Source organism: Eptesicus fuscus, chromosome 3 (assembly GCF_027574615.1).
Source record: "Eptesicus fuscus isolate TK198812 chromosome 3, DD_ASM_mEF_20220401, whole genome shotgun sequence".
Taxonomy (NCBI): domain Eukaryota; kingdom Metazoa; phylum Chordata; class Mammalia; order Chiroptera; family Vespertilionidae; genus Eptesicus; species Eptesicus fuscus.
This window is the reverse complement of record NC_072475.1, coordinates 2150788-2158450: the sequence shown is the minus strand read 5'-3', so window position 1 is coordinate 2158450 and position 7663 is coordinate 2150788.

Here is a 7663-nt window from a genome sequence, read left to right as displayed (position 1 = left end):
CCCGACGCTGTGGAGGGCGGACCGCGCGCGGGCTCGACGAGGTGCGGGCGGGAGGCGGCGGCGGCGAAGACACGCTCCGGCCGCGAGCCCGGGTTTAAAGGCTCGGCAGCTGCGCACGCCGCGCGCCACTTCCCGGCGCAGGCCACGCCCCCGCGCAGGCCACGCCCCTCCTTAAAGGGGCCGCGGCCCCTCGGAAGCCCCGCTCCCCGCGGCGAGCGGCCCCACGGGGACCGCGGTCCGACGCCGTAGCGCTGGGGCAGCACAGTGGGCTCGGCCGGCGGGGCCCACGGAGGGCCCACGGAGGCCCCACGCCCCTCAGGTCTTGTCGCCGCCGCCGCCGCCGCCGCCGCCGCCGCCGCGCCCGCTACCTCCGGCCCGGAAAGCCGCTGGAAATTTCCATGCCCTCCGTCTCATCCTGGGTGGCGGGCGGGCGGGCCGGCGCCCCGAGTGCGCGTGCGCTGCGGGCTCTCTCCGCGCGCGCGCCCCTCGCCCACGACTCCCGCCCGGAGGAACCGACTCCGCAGCCGCGCTCCCCTCCTCCGGGCGGGGTGGCGGCGGGATCCGGGCTGTCCCCGCCCCCGGAAGCGCACGGAGGTTCCGGAACGTTCCCGCTGGCACCGCGCGCCCCCCGCTGGGCGCCCGCGGCCGGAGGGGGTGCTCGGGCGGCCTGCCATTCCCGCCCCCGTCCACGGCCCGCCGGCCTCGCGGGGCTGCACGCGGCCTCCCGGGCCCTTCCCTGGCGCAGGGGCGCGGGTGCAGGTCGGGCCCGCCCCCCGCCGGCCGCCTGACCTTGCCGGGGTCCCGCAGCAAGGGGACGGGGACGGGGACGGGGAGGGCCCTCCTCCCCAGGGCAGCCGTGCCTCGGAGGGGGCCGGGGCACGTCCGCCGCTGAGAGCCGTGCCTGCACCCGCAGGAGCGACACGGCCGTTTGTCGTGTGAGCCGGCAGCACCCACGTGCTGTCAAGGGCAGGCTGATGCTTTGGCTCAGACCACTCTTCTCAGTGCCGGCGTCCATTGAGGGCCGGCGGCGGAGTGCTGTGAGCCTGACAGTCCGGGGCAGCCGTGCCCGCCGTCCTGCCCGCCCCCTGCTCACCGTCCTGCCCGCCCCCTGCCCGCCGTCCTGCCCGCCCCCTGCCCACTGTCCTGCCCGCCCCCTGCCCACTGTCCTGCCCACCGTCCTGCCCGCCCCCTGCCCACCGTCCTGCCCGCCCCCTGCCCACCGTCCTGCCCACCGTCCTGCCCGCCCCCTGCCCACCGTCCTGCCCGCCCGTCCTGCCCGCCGTCCTGCCCGCCCCCTGCCCGCCGTCCTGCCCGCCGTCCTGCCCGCCCCCTGCCCGCCGTCCTGCCCACCGTCCTGCCCACCGTCCTGCCCGCCCCCTGCCCACGGTCCTGCCCGCCCCCTGCCCGCCGTCCTGCCCGCCCCCTGCCCACCGTCCTGCCCGCCCCCTGCCCACCGTCCTGCCCGCCCGCTGCCTGCCCTGTCCTGCCCACAGTCCTGCCCGCCCCCTGCCCACCGTCCTGCCCGCGGTCCTGCCCACCATCCTGCCCGCCCGTCCTGACCACCGTCCTGCCCGCCCCCTGCCCACCGTCCTGCCCGCCCCCTGCCCGCCGTCCTGCCCACAGTCCTGCCCGCCCCCTGCCCACCGTCCTGCCCACCGTCCTGCCCGCGGTCCTGCCCACCCTCCTGCCCGCCCGTCCTGACCACCGTCCTGCCCGCCCCCTGCCCACCGTCCTGCCCGCCCGTCCTGCCCGCCCCCTGCCCACCGTCCTGCCCACCCATTCTGCCCGCCCCCTACCCGCCATCCTGCCCACCGTCCTGCCCACCGTCCTGCCCGCCGTCCTGCAGGCGCTGGGCCTGCAGCTCACTCCATGCACTTTCCCCAGCGCCACTCCATAGCGGAGGCCCCTGCAGCTGTCGCCCCTGCGGGCGCTCCCCACCCAAAGTCTCCAAGTGGAGTGTCTGTCACCTGTAAAGCGCAGTAATGACAATGGGTACAACTTACTCCCGCTCACTGTGTACCAGGCACCGCGCTACGGCCGTTACGCGTCTGTCATAAAGTTCTCAACAGCGGTATGAAGCAAGTACCTATTATTATTATTTTTTAGTCCTTACCCAAGCATATGGTTGTATTGATTTTTAAAGGGAGGAGGCCAGAGAGAGAAACATTGATGCGAGAAACATCCATCAGTTGCCTCCCGTAGGCACCTGGACCAGGGATCGAACCCACAACGTGGGTATGTGCCCTGTGACCCCGTATCCTTTGGGTGTACCTGACGATGCTTCAAGTAACTATTAGTAACCCCACTTTAGGGATTCCGAAATATAGGCACGCAGAGGTTATGTAACTGCCCCGGGTCAAACAAGAATAGAAACAAAATATGGACCCAGACTACCTGACAGCTCAGTCCAGCCTCCACTTCTCCTACCACGCAGTTTAAAGGTGTTGATGTTATTCTGTGGATTTCCAAGTAAAACGAGAATAGAGTCCCCTTTGTCACCTTATCCAGGACTCACCATTTCTCATCTATTTTCCATCCCCCACAGAAGGCAAGGACGGTAACCTTTTCTGTGATATCTGGCTTCTAATATTTTCCATCCTTGGACTTCTCCATAACCCATTCTTCCAAAGAGAAACAGTATAGCATTGATATGAGTTACCTGTTAGTATGAACTACTTTCACCCTCAGTTAAGAGTAGAATACTGTAAATAAGTAACAGAAAGAAGCAAAGCATTCCTGGACCTTGAAAAGTGAGTTACAGGTTTCCCAGGGTGGTCCCCATTTCAACTGCCCCCTCGTGTTATCAACCACATCCCAGTTTAGGAATTAGAAAATATGGACCCGGAAATAATATGCCTGCCAAGCCTAATCCCTAATCCCCATCCATGAGTGAGGATCTGACCTCCCTCCTCTCCCTCTAACCTGACGGGTGGCATAAGGAAATTAGCCTGATTGCATAACACCTCGGCACCTCTGACCCTCCCAATCTGGTATGTACCCACCGGCTCCTTCCATTTCTTCTGAAGGGAGAGAGAGGGCATCTACCCTGATTTGCCCCCTTTGACATTTCTTTTTAAAGCACAGCCCCAGAATGCTGGTGGGGCCATTAAGAATCAGTAACAGATCACAAGGAACGCTGCTGCAAATTTAGTATCTTCCTACTGGAACCACAAACTTCACCAAAAAGATTTTTAAATTCTATACTATGCATACTCAGCACTCAGAAATATAAGACATTACTGCCGTATTTAATGTATTAATTTAAAAAAAATAATTCTGATACTTAGGAATGAGTTAACCAAGGCAGTGAAAGATCTGTACACTGAAAACTGTAAAACATTGATGAAAGAAATTAAAGCAGACACAAGTAAATGGAAAGACATCCCATGTTCATGGATAGGAAGAATTCATATTGTTAAAATGCCCATAGTACTCAAAGCAATCTACAGATCCAATGCAATTCCTATCAAAATCCCAATGGCATATTTTACACAAGTGGGGGAAAAGTCATGAAATTCACACGGGATCACAAAAGACCCGGAATAGCCAAAGGCTGGAGGCATCCCACCTCCTGATTTCAAACTATGCTGCAAAGCTACAGTAATCAAAAGAGTATAGCACTGGCATAACAACAGGCCTTCGGACCAACGCGACAGCACAGAGAGCCCAGAAATGAACTCGAGCACAGACAGTCAGCTGCTCTTTGACAAGGTTGCTGAGACTACACAATGAAGAAACGTTAGTCTCTTCAATAAATGGTGTCGGGAAAACGGGATGTCCACATGCAAAAGAATGAAACTTGATCATATTCCACAGGCAAAAACCAACTCAAAATGGATTAAAGCCTTACACATAGGAACTGAAACCATAAAACTCCGAGAAGAAAAACAAAACAAAACGGGAAAAGCTTCTTCACATTGGCCTTGATAGCAATGGTCTTGATATGACACCAGGAGCATCGGCAGAAAAAGCAACAATGAAAAGTGGGATTGCATCAAACTAAAAAGCTTCTGCACGACAATGGACGTGATCAACACCATGGAGAGGCCGCCTACAGGATGGGAGAAAATATTTGCAAACCACATATCTGAGAAGGGATAATATCCAAAACATACGTATAAGCAGCTCAGACAATTTGCTAGCTAAATAAATGAGTAGCCCGATTTAAAATGGGCAAAGGAACGGAATTTCTCCCAAGAAGGCAAAGACGCTCAACGCCACTGATCATGTTAAGATCGGCATTATCAAAAAGTCAAGGAATACCGAGCGTTGGAGAAGATGTGGAGAAAAGGAACCCTGGTGCGTTGTTGCTGGGAATGTAAATCGGTGCAGCCGCCATGCAAAACAGTGTGGAGGCTCCTGAAAAAGTTGAAAGTCCAGCGACCTCAGGACCCCGCAATTCCCCTTCCGGCTACCTAGCTAAAAGAAGTGAAACCAAGAGCTCAAAGTGGTATCTGCGCGCCCATGTTCATGACGCATTATTCACAATAGCCAAGACAGGAGGCAATCAGTGTTCCTGGGCACAGAGAGAAAATCTATTTCCCCTAGCCAGTTCGGCTCAGTGGATAGAGCGTCGGCCTGCGAACTGAAAGGTCCCAGGTTCAATTCCAGTCAGGGGCACATGTCCAGGTTGTGGGCTGGATCCCCAGTGGGGGACTTGCAGGAGGCAGTCCATCCATGATTCTCACTCATCATGGATGTTTCTATCTCTCTCTCCCTCTTCCTTCCTCTCTGAAATCAATAAAAATATATTTTTAAAAAAAGAAGAAAATCTATTTCCAAAATGTGGCACAATGGAATATCATTCAACCTTTACAAAGAAGGAAATCTTGCCATTTGTGACAACATGGATAAACCTGAGGACATTGTGTAAGTGAAATAAGCCAGACACAGAGGAAGCCTGGATATAACATACATACAATGCTTACACATGACATATGTATGTATGTGTGTGTATGTACATCCACTTACATGAGGCGTCTAGAAGAGTCAGACTCAGAAGCAGAGCGTGGAATGGTGGCTGGCAGGAGCTGGGGAAGAAGTGGGGAGGTATTGGTCAAAGAGTATGAAGTTTCAGTTACACATGAAAAAAATGACTGTAACTTAGGGTCTCCAAAACACTTAACATGGTTATGTTTAAGATTTGATTACTCAGAAATCTAATGTTGATCAATTAAATGTTCTTTGGGGGTGGGGGGCTCGAATTTGGGCTCTACTCATAAGAAGAAAAAAAAAAAGGTAAAGCAGACTTTACCTACATGGGACATTCCGTACCCTCACCCTTGTCTGCCCTCCCTTGCAAAAAAAATTATGGGATGTTTGTAGGAGATGTCCTTACCACTGTAAAAGGAATGCCTAATATATTTTGTAACTTTATGACTTTAAAAAGACAAAATACTTCCTGCACCGCCCGTGTTGGAGGAGTTGGTTTGTTTTTCTTTTCACGTTATTATAGTGTCCCCAGCAGCCCATGGTGGACTCCCCGGAGTTCTTAGTGTTCAATGTCCATTATGTGGGAGGCAGTTAACAGCTTTCTGTGTTCTCTCCACAGGGAACAAAGGCCCTGGGCTGGCGGGGGGGGGGCCGGGGGGGGGGGGGGCTCGGAAGGAGGAACCAGCATCTGCAGGGCCTCCCGGGGGGCCAGGCTTCCCGGGCCCTGAACCAGGCGGTGCGGGCACCCGGCCGAACCCACCAGGAAGCCCTTCCCTCTGGGGAGGCCCGCAGGGTGCACCTCCCGCCGGAGCGGATCCCGAGGGGCAGCTGGCGGCAGGGACCAGCTCCCAGGGCATCGCCAAGGCCACGGCGGGGGCGGGGCTCGTGAGACTGAAGGTCTCGGGTCAGGAGACGGAGTCTGCAGGGTCCGGGGACTGGGCGGTGGAGGGAGCTCGTGGGGCAAAGGTCAGAGGTGGCTCCTGGGTGTCTTCTCCAGAAACAACATTCCTTTTGTTCTGGTCCCACCCTCGCTGGCATTTCCTCCGCTGCTAGTCCATCAAGCTGCGTGAGGACCCAACGCATTCCTCGTCTTTCCTCCCGATGTCTTTTCTGCACAGGTTTTCGTAGCGAGATTGTAATCTCGTGAGGAAGGTTGCTCTAAGTAACCTCCCTATTCAGGACTTTAACCAAAAAGAGGGAGGCGGAAGTCCCGAGGTCTGTGTGGCATCCCCCGGCCAGGCGACCTGCCACCTCAGGAAGGAATGCCGAGGGGCGGGTGTCAGCACTTCCCGGGAAGGTCCACATACAAGCGTCACGTCAAAGCCCGGCCTCCGTGCGATCCCCCACCCACGTGGCCCGGTCGATTCCCCCGGGGACATGCCCTCCATACACCAGGCAGGGTGACTAGACATTTGGTGACGGGAGGGAAGCCCATCGGCGTGGATTACGCCCAATAGTGACGCAGCCGCCGCCAGCTCTGGGCAAGTCTGCCTGGAGCAGAGGAGCTGCGGCCTCGGTGGGTGTGAACTCGAGGGGCTGTCCCTCCCCTGAGGAGGGAGCTGGCAGGAGGTCAGCGTGCAGGAGGCCCAGGGGATTCCCGCCGAGGACACCCAGGAAGCACGTGGCCTGCGGCAGTGAGGGCGGGTTCAATCAGGATGTCATATTAGATCATCGGACATCTGTTTTTTCAAACGGCCCATCGTTTTTTTAAATAAACATAATGGCAACAATAGCAGCACCTATCTATGCTGCAAAAAATAAAAAAAGATTCCTGCCCTAGCTGGGTTAGCTCAGTGGATAGTGTCGGCCAGCGGACTGAAGGGTCCCCGGTTCGACTCCCGGTCAGGGCACAGGCCCAGGTTGCTGGCTCCATCCCCAGTGGGGGGCGTGCAGGAGGCAGCTGATCAATGATTCTCTCTCATCATTGATATTTCTACCTCTCTCTCCCGCTCCCTTCCCCTCTGAAATCAATAAAAATATATCTTTTTAAAAAAGAAAAGAATAAAAGATTCCTTACATGCAATTACAATTATTGGGACTATTAGGCGATGCCTCCCACAATAAACCTTGCACTTTTTCGGCCTGGGTTTCCTGAGACCTGAGGTGACTGCGGAAATATGTTGGGAGGTTAGCTCCTGACCTTGTTATTAAACCGGAGGAACCGTTACTGACCAGCGGCCCGATGCGCCTCTGGAGAGCGTGGCGGCTGGGACAGCGAGTCACCGCGCACGGTGCTGCTGTGACCTGCTGCCCACAGAGGGCTGGCATTGGCAGGGACGGGTCACTTACGAAGCTTTTCGTTGTTTTCTTTTCCCCTCCGCTCCAAATGGGTCAGAGTCTCCGGGAGGCGGCCCTCAGGCCCGAGCAGGACGCCCGCTCCTCGGTCACCAGTAACGTGCCGGGTGACATTAGACAGCAACCGGACGGGAGAATTCCTCCTGTTACTGATGGCTCCGTGGTGGGAAAGGACGCCGGGTGCAGCCACAGCCGGTTTGTCTGCGGCTGAGAAGACCAGCTCTGGGCTTGGAGAGCAGAGCCGTGGGCCTGGACGGCAGTGGGGCCGTGGTTAGAGCCAGAGATGGGTAGAGCCTCAGAGGGAACAAGCCAGGACCCCCAGGACCGATGCCAATGCAAATGCAAATGCAAATCCCTCTCTCCACAGCCCCAGTGCTTCCCAGCTCCCCACGCCCTCAGGGTCAAGTCCAGACCCCGCCCAGGAGTTTGGGAGCAA